The sequence below is a fragment of the Zingiber officinale genome, chromosome 4A (assembly GCF_018446385.1).
Source record: "Zingiber officinale cultivar Zhangliang chromosome 4A, Zo_v1.1, whole genome shotgun sequence".
In the NCBI taxonomy this organism is placed as follows: Eukaryota; Viridiplantae; Streptophyta; class Magnoliopsida; order Zingiberales; family Zingiberaceae; genus Zingiber; species Zingiber officinale.
The window spans coordinates 59,402,868-59,420,975 of record NC_055992.1 but is presented as its reverse complement, the minus strand read 5'-3'; the positions used below and the strand labels follow the sequence as shown (position 1 = coordinate 59,420,975).

General features: G+C 39.1%; 1 long non-coding RNA gene across 1 annotated transcript; it reads left to right on the top strand.

Annotated features, from left to right (window-relative positions):
• Nucleotides 1–16,995: 16,995 nt before the first annotated feature.
• Nucleotides 16,996–17,699, top strand: LOC121973321. The gene is made up of 2 exons (XR_006109507.1): nt 16,996–17,122; nt 17,381–17,699. It is a non-coding gene; the product is annotated as an uncharacterized LOC121973321 (long non-coding RNA).
• The last annotated feature ends 409 nt before the right edge of the window (nt 17,700–18,108 follow it).

The window sequence follows — 18,108 nt, the reverse complement described above, 5'->3', positions numbered from 1 at the left end:
GACGTTTCCAATTGGGATCCACCAATTGTAGTGCAGATTTTATGAAGTTTAGAATGCAGATTTCATTAAGTTTACAAGTGCAGAATTTTATTAGGCTTTCAAGTGCAGAAGTTAGTTAATGTAGTGAGCAGATTTTAAATAAGCTTGAATATACAGAATTTTTAGTATGCAGATTTTTATTAAGCTAGTATGCAGATTTCTGTTAAGCATTAGTGCAGATTTTTTATAAGTATTGTATGTGTAGATTTCTTTTGTATTCTATGCATGATTATGTGATACATAGTTAGTTTCATTCATAGATTCATACGAAAGATACCCTAACAGTATTTTGGGTTTAAGAAAAGTATAAGAAAGATAAAGAAAAGTATAAGAAAGATAAAGAAAAGAAAGAAAAGGCCAAGGCCTTAAGTAGATCCCAAAGTCAAGACTTTAGGGATTTTTGGCACACAAGGTGCCTATTAAAATGCCAAGGCATTTAAAGAAGAAGTAATTGAGATTATAAGTATTTTACTTTTAAGAAGAGGCTAGTACCCGACTTCCGAGGTTGTCGTTAAACAAATCCAGGTGTCCAATTTCGAGGTCTTGGCCCTTGTAGACCGAGGTCTGCTCTTTTAGGATTGGTGGCTCGCTACCCCAACCTATTAGGGAACGCGCATAAGATGGTATTACACCTGGGCCCAAGAAGAAGTTGATTATTATTTTGAAGTATTATAAGTATAAGTTTTTGAACAAGTAAAACGAGTTTTACATAAACATAAAGTATTAAAGATTAAGTTAGAACAAATGAAATAAAGTTTCATATAGTTCTAAAAATCGGTAAGTTTAGTTCTTTATTCTACCATGTTTATCTAGTAGATGAGTAGTTTTTTCATGTTTACTTATTAGATGAGCAGCATGATTAGCTATTAGAATTATTTGAGTAGATTCCTTAGCTTTTCTTTGTTATTAGTTTGATATGAGCAAATATATTTATGCTTTACTTTCTTTTAGAGCATATAGTTTCTAGTCCTTTCTGTAAACATGCATATTCATGTTTTTTGTGAGTTAGATAGCGCTTACTAAGCAAATTTTGCTTATAGATTGCACTTCTTCTTACTGCAGATAAAGGAAAGGAAAAGATATAGATAGGAGGGCGACAAGGAGGTGTTCGAAGGATGTGTGATGCCAGGACTATGGAAGCCTTGGGACTAAGAAAGAAGTTTTCTTTTAGTTTCTGTTTTCTTTTGCTATATTAGAAGTATTTGAGATAGTACATGTTATTTTGATGTGATTAGGACATAGTAGATGAATTGTGATATGGTGTGATGAGTTGTATTATTGTTTTCTTTATTTTGGATTTATTATACTGCGTGGTTGATTGATATGTGTTCCAGCCACTTGTGGCTGAGTATATATTGCATGTATTGTTGAATATGGTCACCGGTACAGGGGAGACTCTTCCGAAATTTTTCGGTAGGGTTTCCATGTGATTTTTAATCATACCGGTTAAGTAGAGTTAGTAGTTAAGTAACGGTCATCCTTAGAGAGTAGTAGTAGTAAGAAGGGTGGTCGTTACAACACTAGTTCATTGGGGCTTAGAGATTTCACTGATTGGCACTAGTGCTAGTGGGAGATTGTTAGTTAGAGCCCTAGAGCCAATCATTTGATGATTGTTGTATGGACTCGTTGTATCATATTCTTGTATATAAATAAAAGCATTTGTTTTTTGTTATTATACTTACTTGTATTGGTGCCAAATAACTAAGTATAATAGCGTCCTTGAGTAGAAGGTTCTTACCTATATCAATCAATTGGTTGAATCGATAGTGCGATGATATAGAGAACACTACTCTTAATCATTCCTAGTCGTGTATTAACATTCAGGGACAATGTTAATGCGACGAGACTAGCATGTAGGTCAACTCGATGACTTGATCTCACAAGTCATGGATATGGAGATATCAAGTTGACACATGGGTATGCATTGGAGAATGTATACTGAATAACCCGCCATGAGAAAGTATGTTATATGAGTGTCACATACTTTCTCATGTGGCTATTAGTATGACTACTAGTCCTTGGACCTGAAGTCACCATAGTTCCCTACATAAAGAGATACGTACTTTGGCTTCGTCAAACGTCATCCGTAACTGGGTGGACTATAAAGGCGATTACTGGGTATGTAACAAATTATGCGTAGGGATGTAAGTGATGTAGATGGGATCTATCCCTCCTATATGACGGGAGTGACATCGATATTCTTGATTGAGTGAGATCACTAAGGAATGGTCATTTCCAAATGAGTCAATATGAGATATTGAGCTCATTTGATTGAGTGAGTCTACTTGGGATTCAAGATTTAGATTGATTAGAGGATGACACGGTCTATGCCTCACATTGATCAATCTAGATGTCAAGGATAGAAGGACACTTGTCAATTGTGAGGAGTCACAATTAGTAGTCACAAAGTGATGTTGGATCTCAACATTCTTATAACTTGGGTAGTAATGATGTGTTGCTAGATACCGCTCATTACTTATGCTTCAAATGAGTTTAAGAGTATTGCCAACGTTATAAGAACCTATAGGGTCACACACAAAGTACAATTAGATGGAGATTAGGTTCATTTGATGAACCTAAAGGATTAAGTTCATGTGATGAACCAAATTGGATTAAGAGTAATCCAAATTGTGCTAATTGACTTGGACTCAATTTGGTTTATGTATTAAGTGAGTCTAATTTGGACTTAGACTCATTTAATTAATTTAATTCAATGAATAGAAATTCATTAAATTAAAATTGACTTGAACCAATGGTTAGATTATATCAACCAAGGGAGAGAAGTGGTCAAGTTTGACTTGACTTGAGAGGAAGATGAAGGGTCAAGTTTGACTTGACCATTTGCCACCTCATTGGTGAATTGGCATTAAGTGGCTAATGGTGATGTGCCACATCATCAAGGCTAGCACATGTGTGTGCCACCTCATGAGGTAGATCAAGAGTTTTTGACTCTTGAAATTCCATGGAGTATATAACTCCTCATGAAAAGTGGCCAGCCACTTTTAGTGCTTGTGAGGAGTTTCATTTTGTGTGGTAACTCCATCTTCTTCTTCCTCAAGCTCTTCCTTCTCTCCCTCTCCTCCACCCTTGGCCGAAACTTCATAGAGTGCTAGCACACTCTAAAGTTTCTCCTCCATTGATTTGTTCGTGTGGATACGCATAGAGGAGTATCTACCTTGATCTTGTAGAACCTAGGACGAGCGGGATTACGCGAAGGGCTTCACTTCAAAGGTATACCCTCTGATCTTGTAGATCTAGTGTAGATCTAGAAGTAGAAAACATGTATATGAAATTTTATTCTTCGCACGGATCCGATGGCGGGGGATTTCGGGGTTTTCGCAACGCAAAAAGTGATTTTTACGGCCCGAAAAACCTAACATTTTTGCCAAGACCAAGGATTATAAAAGAGAAGGAGGGGTGCCTCACCCCATAACACATCTTCTTTTCCTCTCTTCCAATCCTTGGTGGTCATCCCTTGTCCTTCTCTCTTCTCCTTTTGTTTTCTCTCTTGGTGTCCGGCGACATCTTGTGTGGAGATCTCTTGGTGGCCGGTTGCTTGAAGGAGAAGAAGAAGAGATGGAACCTCTCTTGTCTAGCATCCCTTGGAGGTTAGTTGGTGGCCGAATCTTGGAAACCTTGGAAGAAGCTTGAGTGGATTTCATCTTGGAAGATTGTCTCCCACACGATGTCCAAGAGAAGGAGGGGAATATAGCAGAAGATCTAGAGGTTTATAAGCTACAAAAGGTATAACTAGTCATTAGTTTCTGCATCATAACTACTTCATCTTTTGTATAGATCTTGAAAAACCAAACACAAGAGGTTATCGGTTTTAGTTATCGTTTTTGTTATCAATTTTATTTTTTGATTTCATGTTTCGATAATGTGTTTCTATTGAGATCTCTATAGTTAAACATAATTTTCTGTAAGAAGTTAAATATTCAATTTCTTTATGAGGCTTTATCTAGGAAGTGGTGGATGATCTCATACCCAAGAAGGCCTAGTGCCTCGCCATGTTTAACCTAGAAGCTGATCTTTGAAATAGATATTTGATAACTTCTGTAATATGGTTTAACTTAGGAAGATCACATCGGTAAAACTTGGAGTAAAAATGTTAAGTATCGTTTCCAATCCAAGTTTAACTTCTAAAGGGAAATTTGGATTAATAATGTTAAGCATCGTTTGCAATCCAAATTTAACTTTAGTAGAGCACATGGGTCACTAGGATAGTTCTATGCTTGTACACATTTTTGTACAGGGGAACTAGGACAGTATTCCGAGTAGCAACCAACAACTACAACTGTTAACCCCTTTGTTCTTTTTTTATTAGTCTTCCCCTTAACACACCCTATGTAAATATCAAAGTCTGACATGTCAAGGAAATCGAGAATTCCATGTGACATTAACCTTTCTAGGCGTTGTCTAGATATATGTCCTAAATGCCTATGCCACAACATAGAAGAATTCTTATTGGTCAATTTACGTTTCATATATAAGTTATGCATTTACTACATTGTCAACTGTATGAGTAAAGGTGTTTAATTTATAAATCTTATCAACCAAGGAACCATTGCCAACCAACACTGAATTAAAGAAAATATTAGGAATTTCTATTTCTAAATGAATAAGAATAACCTGATTTGTCCAAACAAAAAATTAGAATTAAATTATGTCCAAAAAGATGATACAATAAATGTATTTTCTAAACTAAAATAACATTGGTTCCTACACAAAGTCTAAAAACATTAATTGACTCAACTTTAGCCTTTTTTATATTCCCTGTATAGATGTATCTTTCACCATCAAGCGGAAGTCAGCTCCTGAGACAACCCTGCATAGTGACACTTATGTGAGTAGTAGCACAGGTATCTGTCCACCAAGTGTCCATGGGTACAATAGCTAAATTAACTTTCGAACTAACAAAGTTGAGAAGTTTACCTTTCTTTACACGCCAGTTACATACTTAATGTAGTCTTTCTTTATGTGACATTTCTTCTTACAAAGGAAATAAGTGGATTACCGTTTGTTTGTCTTTTTCTTTGTTATTGATCCTCTTTTACTTCTTGCTCATATTTTGAGAACCAGATGCTAAGTGAGCACTCTTAGATATCTCAATCTTTAGTATCCCCTCCTCTTGCACACATTGAGCAATGAGCTCATTCAATATCCACTTTTTCTTTTGAGTATTATATAAAATCTTAAAAGGAGTGAACGACGTAGGTGACATCAAGATGAAATGCACTAACATACTCTCATAGACATCGAGTTTTAGTGCTTTCATACTTGTCGCTATATTGGGCAACTCCATAATATACTCTCTTATGTTTCTTTTACCATTGTACCGCATGATTACCAACTTCGTAAGAAGTGTGGTAGTCTCAACCTTTTCATTTGAGGTGAATCGATCTATCAATTAGTCTAAGAAACTCCTATCATCTCCTCCCTTTGTTATTGATCCCTTTATTGGTATCGGTATGAAATGTTTCATGATACTCAGACACATGTGATTTGATTTCTCCCACAGCTGAAATTCAACCATCTACTTTATAGTGCTAGCATTGGTCAGAGGTATAGGGTAATCATTTCTTAGCAGCCTAAGATTACGATCACGTATTCTTTTCATTCAGCAAAATTTGAATCAGTTAATGTTAGGATGTTATTAATACTGGCAATTACAGATTGTACAAAAATTTTTAAAAAAAAAAATTATTTAAGCTAACAATTTAATTAAAGCCAAGAACATGTATATTATAAAATTATGTAAATAAAATATAATTTTAAATATATATAAATGAGCTCTTTAAGAGATACTAAATACAACATTGTATTTTACTCTATGGACTAAAATATAATTTATTAACGGTACTCTCAGATATAACTCAAATTTTAATTGGTCACACAATGCGCCTTCCTTTAAGCCGACCCATTGTGAGCATAATATGATACTTTATATGAGTTATATTTCAGTTCATAACTTACAATAATCTTAATCAACTACATAATATATCTTCCTTTGAGCCAACACATTTTTGTGCATGATTTGAACAAAACAAAATTTGTTCTGTAGTTATAAGGTACCTAAAGCATATATTTAGCATAAAAGTAATATTTCTTTGGGTCGATTACTCTCAACATAGATATACATCTATTAACAAAAAATGCACTAAACCTTCCTTTGGGCTGACACATTAGTTCAACTTAGTAGCACATTGTGTAGATAAACTCAAGAAAACTCTAGGAACTTTATTCGAACAGAAATTACTTAATCAACCTTAATAATCCCAAATTAGACTTTTTAATCGATAGATATCTTATGATAATCGATTGGTATAATCCAATCGATCTAAAAATCTACTATATATAACTATAGGATCATATATAGAACCCTATATTAAGAGGCTAAGTTTTCTTAAAGTTATATAAGTAATCATGCATTAAAAAATTATTTAATGTTTTATTTCAGACTTGAAATAGTGCCTTGATGAAGGATTTTTTTTCCTTCTTTTCTTTTATTAAAAAAATGTTTTTTCACTGTTTCAATGGTTTTAATCGATTTATGCATTGCCCTTATTCGATTCATTCCAGTGTTTCACATAAAAATATTCTTTTAATCGATTAAAAAAAATAGACGATTATAAATAAACTTAATCGATTAAAAACTATTTGAATAGATTATGAAAAAAACTCAATCGATTAAAATTGACGTACTCGTGAGTTTAAGATTATTTAATCGATTGTGTCAATTGATTGATAGTATTTAATCGATTGACTTGATCGATTATAAACCAATCCTTTCTTTGATCCGTCGTCCCAAAATCGATTACCAAACTAACAAAATTGATTAGGCCAACTAATTAATTAAGTCAATCGATTTCGGATGATTCTATTCATAATTTGCTTGTTAATCGATTGCCCAACCAAAGCAATCGATTACTCCATCACGATTTAACCTAAAATTAAGTTAAAAGTGACAGTTCTTTCCAAAACGGTAGCGATTCACTACTATTTTTCGTGCTCTTTGTAAAATAGACGAACTATATAGAAAATCAAACCTTTCTTAAATTTTCTATACAAAAGATTTTGATAATCAAATTGCTAAAACAAAATATTGATGAAAACCTAAACTTTAAACCATGAAATCCGAAGAAACAGAACATCGCTCTGAAACCAATTGTTATATTCTTGTAAAACTTAAACCGTATGAATTTTAGACAACCAAAATAAAAATTTGAATAGAAAAAACAAGAACAAGAAGATCTAGTTTCAAAATAAAACATGACATAATAAAATAATACAAAAGCATGACAAAGAACCTTATTAGGAGTCATGTATTTGTCCTTTAATGTCGTCTGGAAGATGTTGAGGAAGAAGAAGAAGCGTAAATAAATGAGAAGGATCTTCTGAGGGGCTTATGGGATGACGGCGTCAAAAAATTTGTTGTTAATAGGGAACAAAAAACTAGGTTTGGTTTAAGGTGACGAATTGGTTTAAGGTGATTTCCCTAAACTAAGGTGACGTTAGGTTTAAGGGTTTGGAAATAAGAGAATTGATTCATTCCTAAACTTTGTGTTTTATTGATGGGAATGGAATTAAAATTTTGAAATGAAACTCAAAATTTTAGATTTTGATGAAACTCACCTCCTCCCTTGGGTTTTAATGTAAATGGAAATGAAAATTAAGTTTTAGACAAAAATACCCTTAATATATTTGTTCAATTTTTCTTTCATAATACTTTTTCTCTCCTTGTTCCCTCTCATATACTTTTTCTCTTTTCTGTTGGAGCAATCCCAATGGTCTGCGGGACCATGTGTTTTGGTGTTTGGGCAAAGGGTTTAAGTTAGGATTACCCTTGTTATTTGATATGTGTACTTGAGTTGTGCAGGACTGCAGGTGACACATATGACTCAGGTTGACGGCTTCGGGTCCGGTGAAGGATGGAGCATCCGAGGGACCGTGGACAAGGCAGCGAGGACAAGGGCCGAGGGAAGCGACTTCGAGGCATACGCGAAGGATGGCATTGGAGACGAGCCGCGGGCTTGGATGCATCCGAGGGATGAGAGCCAAAGGAAGTAGGCTTGAAGGCAAGAGGTCAAGGCTGCAAAGAAGAGTCAAGTGAGTCGTGAGGGTCCGAGTGCGAGAGAAATGTACTCGGGATGGGAAACCCTAAGTTTAGGGTTGTACCAGTCGACTGGTACTAGAACCAGTCGACTGGGGGTGAGCACAGAGAGGTTCTGTGCTCGAAATGGCTGGGATCAGTCGACTGGTCCTGGGACCAGTCGATTGGTAGATAGCCGTTGGAGAGCCGTTGGGCTGGCATCAGTCGACTGGTGCAAGGACCAGTCGACTGGTAACGGGCAAATCAGGTTCTGATTTGTTCCAAGCTCTATAAGAAGGAGCTTGGTATGGCCGGTCAAGGCGACGAAATTAGACTTGGTTAAAGTCTAATTAGTAGTCACCAAAGTGCTCAAGGTTCCCTTGTGTCCAAGTGTTGTTGGTGAGTGTTGTGGTGAGGTTTCTCCACCCACAAGGAGGTTGAGCTAGCCGGAGTTTCCGGGGACTAATCCACCGACGGATTGAGGGATCGTCCACCTTACGGACAGCCGTGGAGTAGGAGCATCATCTCCGAACCACGTTACATCAAACGTGTTAGCGGTTTGGTTTGCATTTCCTTTCTTTATCTTGTATTTAGTTTAGCTTGTTTGTTTTTATTTGTATTCCGCTGCGCATGCTAACAATAGTGTAGGAAGCTAACGATTTGGGGGTGCCGTCTATCCAACCCCCCTTCAAGCCGGCCACCGATCCTCCAACAAGTGGTATCAGAGCGAGGCCGCTCTTCGTTGGACTAATCGCCAAGGAAGCACATGATGACTGGCTTGATTGAACCTCCAAAGTTTGAAGGAGGAAGCCTTGGGGACATCACATATTGGATGATGAAGATGGAGGTCTTCTTCAACACGAATTGGGACACCATGATGGTGGTCGAAGAGCCGTTTGAAGTCCCGAAAGATAAGAAAGGGAAGAAACTCCGGCCACGTCATTGGACGGAGGAGCAAATCTCACGATTAAAGGCAAATGATAAGGTAATATCTATTTTGATTAATATTTTGCCTAATGACATGATGAGTCGTGTAGGAAAATATGAGAACGCCCACGATTTGTGGAGCAAGGTGAAGATGGTTCTACGGGAAGAACCTAAACCTACACAAGAAGAAGAAGAACCCAAGGAGATGGGTTTAATTGCTCAAGTTGAAGAGGAGAAAACGGAAGTTGAGCCATGCTCAACATCCGAGGAGGAGAAGGAAGATGAGGCATCATCTACATCCTCAAGAATTGAAGAAAATTCCAAGGCAAGTGAAGAAGAAGAAGAGGTCTTGGAAGTGGTCAATCTAGCAAGCACCTCCACCGAAGCAAAGTCAAAGGACCACATTGTGTGCTTCGGATGCAATGAGAAGGGACACTACAAGAGTAGGTGTCCAATGGGTAAGAAGGTAAATCCTAAACCCATTTAAGTTAATTTAAACACTAACAAGGGTTGTAGGAATGAAGAAGTCCAAAGGAGGAGATTGTGTATTGTGTGCTTCACGTGTGGGGAGAAGGGACACTACCACACCAAATGCCCCAAGAAGGGGGAAATCAAGAAGCTTGTGCATCTAAAGAAGTGGGAGAAGAAGAAGAGGAGCTCAAGTCAAGGGGGAGCTTCAAGGGTAAGGGAGGTATACCCTAACTTGAAGGTTAATTCAAATTTAAACTCCTCCATGCATGCTAGGAAAAATAATGTTAATCATTATATGCCCATGCAAAATTTTGGTTTTAGATATCATGATAGGAGTAGGGTAAATGTGGATCATAACCCTAGGAAATCTATGCATGATAAATTTAGAAACGGTAGACCTAAGGAGACCCAAGGCATTAATCCCAAGAAAGGGAGACATATGCCTAGAAAAGGTAGGTCTAGGAATGTCCAAGGTGGACATGTTGACTCTAGGGTTAGGAACCTAGAAAGGGAGAATCAAGCTTTGAAGGCAAAGCTTGATGGTTTAGAGAAATTCCTTAAAAGATTCACTATTGGATCTAAGGGATTAAGTATGGTGTTGGGGAGTCAAAAACCCAACAATGATAGATCGGGCTTGGGATACCGATCTAGTCCCTCCAAGGCTAATAAGAGATCATATGCTAGGGTGACAAATGATCATGGCAAGGGAGAGTCCTCCAAGGCTAAGGGAAAGTCTTATGCTAGGGTTGCATATGACTATGGCAAGGAAAAGCCATTTAATGGTAAGAAGAAATTAACCAAGGATAAGGTGTCCAAGGTTAAGAAAGTTACGTTTGTAGGCCAAGTGTCACCGGGGGTGGACCGATGTGGCCTAGCCATTGTGGATGAGTCACCTAGGGATGTGGCTAAGGCTAAGAGCTCTAGGAGGAGCTCAAAGAGTCAAATTGGGACCCATGGCCAATGGATCTCAGGTGGGTACTACTTGGGAGTCTAGAGGAGCCATGGAGTGTGCTAAAAGGTTTGGAGATGGATTTGAGTCTCAAACCTAGGGATTTGGCACACATGGATTATGTTTCATGCAAGGAAATATGACATTTGGGGTCATATAGCATGATAATTGGTTTTGGATGTATAGATGCCATATAAACCAATGCTAGGGATGCATTGTGGGTTGGTATGGGCAAATACATCAAGAGGAAGCCAAAACTAGGACTTTAGGTCAAGGTTCAATTGAACCATTTAGCTAGTTTTGGATTTTGTTTCAATCTTGGGATTGGTGATAGATACATTTTGTAATGTATTTTTTCCAAGTAGACAATGGTACAATAGACCTCTCCACAAAATTTGGAGATTTTTGGAGGTCTAGGAAATTTCTGGTGCATTTCTGAAGTTGGCCTGAAAAGACTGATTTTTTTTTTCAGAAATAGGATACCAGTCGACTGGTACAGATACCAGTAGATTGGTAACAGTGTTTTTGAGCACAGAATGTCTCTGTAAGCTCATTTTGTCGATACCAGTCGACTGGTGATGACACCAGTCGACTGATAACAGTAGATTTCGACTACAGAATGTTTCTGTAAGGTTCTGTCGAAGGGGGCAGTCGACTGCACTTGGGGCAGTCGACTGCACTTGGGCCAGTCGACTGATACCAGTCTGAAATTATTTTCAGCATTGGTTTATGACCATGTCAACTCGCTTAGATGTATGGGATCCAAGGGGGATTAATACATGAGTTTAGGGTCAGTTTGGATGATAAGTTTTCAATAATTGGGATATTGTTGGAGAACTTTTTGGATGTTAGGCAAAGGGGGAGAAGTAAGGTTTAATTGGGAAAACCTTAAGTTCCTTTGCGTAGGGGGAGCCTTGGGATAGGTACTTAAAAAGCCTTGTGATAAAATCCTAGCTCAATGGGGAGCTTAGGTGTAGGGGGAGCCTTGGGATAAGTTCTTAAAAAGCCCTGTGGGAAAATCCTAGCTCAATAGGGAGCTTAGGTGTAGGGGGAGCCTTGTGATAGGTTCCAATGCTTGGTGCATTGTTTTGGCGGTTACCAAGTGTGTAGTCTTGGCAATGTAAGTCCATTCGGCGGTTGCCAAGTGTGTAGCCTTGGCAATGTAAGTCCATTCGGCGGTTGCCAAGTGTGTAGTCTTGGCAACGTAAGTCCATTCGGCATTATAAGTCCAAGTGTGTAGCCTTGGCATCGTAAGTCCATTCGGCGGAGTAAGTCCAAGTGTGTAGCCTTGGCATCGTAAGTCCATTGTATTAGCATGTTTATTTGCTATTTGTTTTCCCTAACTTAAACCTATTGCCAAACACCAAAAAGGGGGAGATTGTTGAAGCAATCCCAATGGTCCGCGGGACCATGTGTTTTGGTGTTTGGGCAAAGGGTTTAAGTTAGGTTTACCCTTGTTATTTGATATGTGTACTTGAGTTGTGCAGGACTGCAAGTGACACATATGACTCAGGTTGACGGCTTCGGGTCCGGTGAAGGATGGAGCATCCGAGGGACCGTGGACAAGGCAGCAAGGACAAGGGCCGAGGGAAGCGACTTCGAGGCATACGCGAAGGATGGCATTGGAGACGAGCCGCGGGCTTGGATGCATCCGAGGGACGAGAGCCAAAGGAAGTAGGCTTGAAGGCAAGAGGTTAAGGCTGCAAAGAAGAGTCAAGTGAGTCGTGAGGGTCCGAGTGCGAGAGAAATGTACTCGGGATGGGAAACCCTAAGTTTAGGGTTGTACCAGTCGACTGGTACTAGAACCAGTCGACTGGGGGTGAGCACAGAGAGGTTCTGTGCCCTAAATGGTTGGGATCAGTCGACTGGTCCTGGGACCAGTCGACTGGTAGATAGCCGTTGGAGAGCCGTTGGGCTGGCATCAGTCGACTGGTGCAAGGACCCGTCGACTGGTAACGGGCAAAGCAGGTTCTGATTTGTTCCAAGCTCTATTAGAAGGAGCTTGGTATGGTCGGCCAAGGCGACGAAATTAGACTTGGTTAAAGCCTAATTAGTAGTCACCAAAGTGCTCAAGGTTCCCTTGTGTTCAAGTGTTGTTGGTGAGTGTTGTGGTGAGGTTTCTCCACCCACAAGGAGGTTGAGCTAGCCGGAGTTTCCGGGGACTAATCCATCGACGGATTGAGGGATCGTCCACCTTACGGACAGCCGTGGAGTAGGAGTATCATCTCCGAACCACGTTACATCAAACGTGTTAGCGGTTTGGTTTGCATTTCCTTTCTTTATCTTGTATTTAGTTTAGCTTGTTTATTTTTATTTGTATTCCGCTGCGCAAGCTAACAATAGTGTAGGAAGCTAACAATTTGGGAGTGCCGTCTATCCAACCCCCCTTCAAGCCGGCCACCGATCCTCCAACATTTTCATCCTATCATCACACTTTCTCTCTCATCATATTTTCTCTCTCCTCCATCCCTCCCATCATACACTCTCTCTCTGTAGTCCCCAGGACGTAGCACAGATGGGGAGTGCATGGTTCTGTGGCTGAAAGGTCCAGGGGTCGATCCCCGGGGTGTCACTGCCTTAGGTTAACGTCTCCGCCATGCACTTTCCATCTGTGTACCTGCATTTACCTCCCTCCATATCCGTGGGACCGGCTCTAGGGGGGCCGCTGATGTGGCGGTTCCACATACACTCTCTCTCTGTAAAATATCGAAAATGGGTGAATCACCATAAGGGAATTTTTCGGAATTTTTAGAAATTTTTTGGGAATTTTTCGGAGACCGTATGACTCAGGTTACGGGGATCAAAATTGGACCTCGGGAAAGTCTGTTTGGGCTACCCCATTTAAATGAGGAAATGTTTGATTTTCCTTTTTAATTTTCTTTTCTTTTTCTTTTTTCTTTTACTTTCTTTCCTCCTCGTCGTTTCTTCCCTGACCCGCTCAACTGACGTCGTCTTCTTCCCAAAACCGAAGCGCCGCCTTGCCTCTTCCGTTCATCGCTCGTGCATAAAGCAGAGGCCAAGGAAACAACCTTTCTTCTCCTCTCCTTAGCCGAGCGATCCTTTTCCCTAGGTGTCGATGCTGTCGACGCCCTCACCGATCTCTTCTTCTTCTCGTCTCCATCCTCGCCCCCTCTCAGCCGATCGCTAGCCGCTAGCCCTTTGTCGGACTAGGCATCAAGCATTGCCGTGAGCCCTGCTGTCGGGCATGACTTCCTCTCCTCCACCGAGGTTCCCCAACCGATCTCTCACCGTGCCCTAGCAAGATCTTGAAGGTAAGTGTTTACTTAGGTTAGGATTTGGGCTTAGATCTTCCTCTATGCTCACTGTCCTTCCTTTGTTCTGCACCTATGCCCTAGGTTTCTACCTTCGGCTCCGATCAATTGTCGCCGCACGAAGCTGTGTCCTAGTGGCGATATTTGAGGTAGGTGAATGGCTTAGCAGTGGATTTGATCCGTGATCTCCAATTTTGTGCTTGATCAATAATCTTCCTGCTTGATTGATTCTTGATCTGATTGATTCCAATAGGTGGTGTTGTTGGGTGGATCTAGAAATTTGGGTGTTGTGGGGTGTACCTGGTTCCGTCAGCAACTCCATCTAGCAGCTCACTTTGTTCCAGTAGCCACAACAGCGGCTAAATCAAGGTAAGGTGTAGGGATTTAGTTAATACATGTTGTAGATTATGTGTTGGATGTAATCTTGTGATAATAGTTTTGAGTTAGGGTTAAAGGGTCGGGTCTAATCTAAGCTGCGGTTAGATCCAAATTGTTAGTTAATCGAGAATAAATGAACGCAATAGGATTCTGGTAATTAAGAAATTATTTTAGCTATGTGATATATATATGTAGCTAAATTAAATGTGGCTATTACAGGATTCGGATTCGAGACGAGCACTTCGACATAGAGGTTGATTAGCTCGATCTACATTTGAGGCGAGTACCTTGACCTATCTATTTTGATACGTCTTGTTGATATGTTTAGTAGATTTTAACAAGTAGTAATAATTATGATTATATCTGCATCGGCATGTCACTATTTATTTCGAGCATGTATTGGTTGTTACCTGTTTATTATTTATGTTATAGAGGTAGTGCCATGTCATGCTTTATGATATACTGGACTGGTTAGATATCCTACTTGACATGTGTACCTAGATCATATTGTTTGATCCATATATTTTGGTACACATTATATGGAGAGGGATAGAATTAGGATATTTCTCGGCTTAGTGACATGCACCATCTTACATGATTGCATGCTGAGCGGTTGATAGCTCCATTATTGTTGAGCGCATCATCAGTTACATGGATCTGCACACACCACCACTCACAGGTTATGGTTTTTATTCAGACAGGGTGTGTGCAGCATGTTGCTCTGTTTGGCTCCGTTGGTCCGCTCATGGGTAGTGTGACGCAGCGTGGTAGCCGGCAGGGATTCCTCCCCGTCATCGCATACGGGGAGATGAGAGCATTGCGCTCCCTCACTATGTTTGAGGTAGGAGGATAGGTGTACTCCGATAGCATCCCGTCCACTCGGTCACTCATCATGAGTAGTGACGACAGAGTGCACGGTTGTCACAGCCCTACCCACTCGGTCTCACCATCGTGTGTGAGATGGCTGACTGGCGTCAGGGGTGATCAGGACATGTTATTGGCATCATATGTATTATTTGCATTTATTGCTTGTGTTTGTTGCACTTTATATATTGCATATTGGATGGGTGCATTGTTTGACATGCATACAGGATTTATGATACGTTGGGTCTGATGGCCTTGATACCCCTATACTCAGGTTCTGGTTAGTACAGCTACTCCTTATCTTACAGTTTTGTACTTTCTATATGTTATATCAAGAGACTGTACGCATAGTTATTACTATTTGTTATAGTTTACTATGCATGTCAACTAGGTATTCGCTGAGTGTTTGACACACACCCCGTTATTACTCTTTTCAGGTTGAGGCTGTCCGGAGGAGTTCCAGTCGCTAGTCCCCCCTCCAGGTTGCGAGGATTTCCACTTTGGATCCTTGCTTTGGTTTTTCTTATTATGTTAGACTATGTTTCAGACTTGTATATGCTGGAATTTGGAATTTGGAATTTGGATTTTGTACGATCCCTTGTTATCGATGGGTTTTTGTTTGGATGATATCGGTTTTGTGCTTTATGGGTGTAGTTGAGTAGGATATCGATTTTGTGTTTTATAAGTGTAGTTGAGTAGGATATCGGTTTTGTACTTTATGAGTGTAGTTGAGTAAGATTTTTGTGATGTTTTTTTTATCTGTGCTTATGTTTAGTTTTCATTATAAAAATGCGTGGATGTTTGCTATATTTTTACTGTTATATATTATTATTATTTCAGCCGTGTTGGCCGATGTATATGTGGCCTGAGGGCATTGTAGGAAATTTTATATTGTCACCCGTATAAGGGAGATGCTTTCAAAATTTTCTCTGGCAGAGACTACCTGGGGCGTGACACTCTCTTTATTTTTTCTCACCACACTTTTCCTCTCTTCATTCTCTCCCATCATATTTTCTCTCTCATCATATTTTCTCTCTCCTTATCTTCTTTCGTCATGCTCTTTCTCTCCCATCATACTCTATTTTATCATTTTTTCTTATCACACTTTCTCTTTCATCATGCTTTTTTTTCTCATTATACGTTCTCTCTCCTCAATTTCTCCCATCAAACACTCTCTCTCCTCATTTTTCTCTATCACATTTTCTCTCTTCATCATCTCTCATCATGCTTTCTCTCTCCTCATCCTTTCTCATCATGCTTTCTCTTCCAATACACTTTCTTCAATTTTTTTCTCATTACACTTTCTCTCTCATCATACTTTCTCTCTCATTAATTTCTCCCATCACACACTCTCTCTCCTCATTTTCTCTCATCACACTTTTAATATCTTCATTTTCTCCCATCATATTTTTTCTCTCATCATATTTTCTCTGTCCTCATCCTCTCTCACCATGCTCTCTCCCATCACATCCTCTCGAGACGGTCTAATGGCTAACACACAAGGTGTTGCCACCATGAGGTCTGGGGTTCGAATCTCAACAAACCCGAGGTAAATGTCTCCCTTATGTGCTAGTTATTATTTCAAAGGCCAATATCCGTCTGTGATTTACTTCCTCCGTGTTGGCCCTGGGACGAGTTGGCGGGGGCATTGGGAACGAGCGTATTCGCCTTTTGCCACCATGCTCTCTCCCATCACATTGTATTTCTTCATTTTCTCTCATCACACTTTCTCTCTCTTCATTCATTCCTATCACATTTTCTTTCTCATTACACTTTTTCTTTTATCATATCTCATCATATTTTTCTCTCATATTAAACTTTCTCTTACATCTTATTTTGTCTCTAAGGGTAAAAAAGAAAAATTAAGTACATTTTGATAAAAAAAATATTCAACTAAATAAATATTATTTTTTAAAATGACATCATACTTATACCTATTCCTATTTATAATACTAGAAATTTGAGTTCATTCTTATTGAGAGTTAACTTCCCTTTATATATTCCTTTATATAGGATTCCGATCTCTGCCACGGATTAGAATAAAAGGATATCGCCCGATGAGGACAGACAGAGCACGTCAGCGCTGGCACTCCCATATACCTAGCCGTCGTCCTTGACGTCGCCGCAGAGGTTTGGATCTACCCCTCTTTTCCTCTTGATAGCTTTGTCTTCTTGATCTGGTGTGATAAATCTGTGATATTTGTTTGTTATACCCAATTTAACTTCGGGATCCTGAACTTGCCGCTAATCTTTGGTTTCGGTTTGAATTTTCATCCTGATTGCTGAAAATCATCTCGGTCTACATCTATTATTTAAAGAATGTGTTTTTTCACAGATAATTTTGTTTTGTTTTGTTTTGCTTAAATCCAAAGTGCCTCATTCATTCAGATTTTGGAACTTGCTGGGAATGCAGCAAGGGACAACAAGAAGAGCAGGATCGTTCCCAGGCACATCCAACTTGCGGTGAGAAATGACGAGGAGTTATCAAAACTTTTGGGAGAGGTTACAATCACCGGCGGCATGATGCCCAACATCCGTAACCTCCTCCTTAAGAAGACAGGCCAAGGCCTTCTAAGGCTGCCCCTGGAGATGATGACTGAATAAAGATTCAATCTTTTACAGACCTGCACCGAATTGAAAATCTTAGAATGTGCCGAAGGTATTTATTTTTTAGATGAAGAAATAAAAATACCACTTGACAATATTATTTCCATTTTTGGTCGCTTGATCTATCCATCCACTAAGCTCTCCTTCCCCTGGGCTCCTTCGCAAATTTTGTTGCTACGTTCAATTTTAAAATTAAATTTGAACTTGAAAAAACAAAAGGTTTCGTTGCGATTCTTATAATTAAGATTTTTTAAAATAAACTTAGACTTTTAAAAGAGTTATTTATCCCTCTAGCACTCATTCTGATACTACAATTATCATTTGAGTCAATAAAAAAACATATTTGATAACTTAAAATATTATATATTTTTCAAAAGTAATTTAATAATTATAATATTAATCTAAACTTTCTAACTATATCAAATAAAAATTATATTTTTAAAATGAATTTTTAATGGACTAATTTAGGGGTACAAATGAGTCATGAGTAGCTCGTGAACAGTGACAAT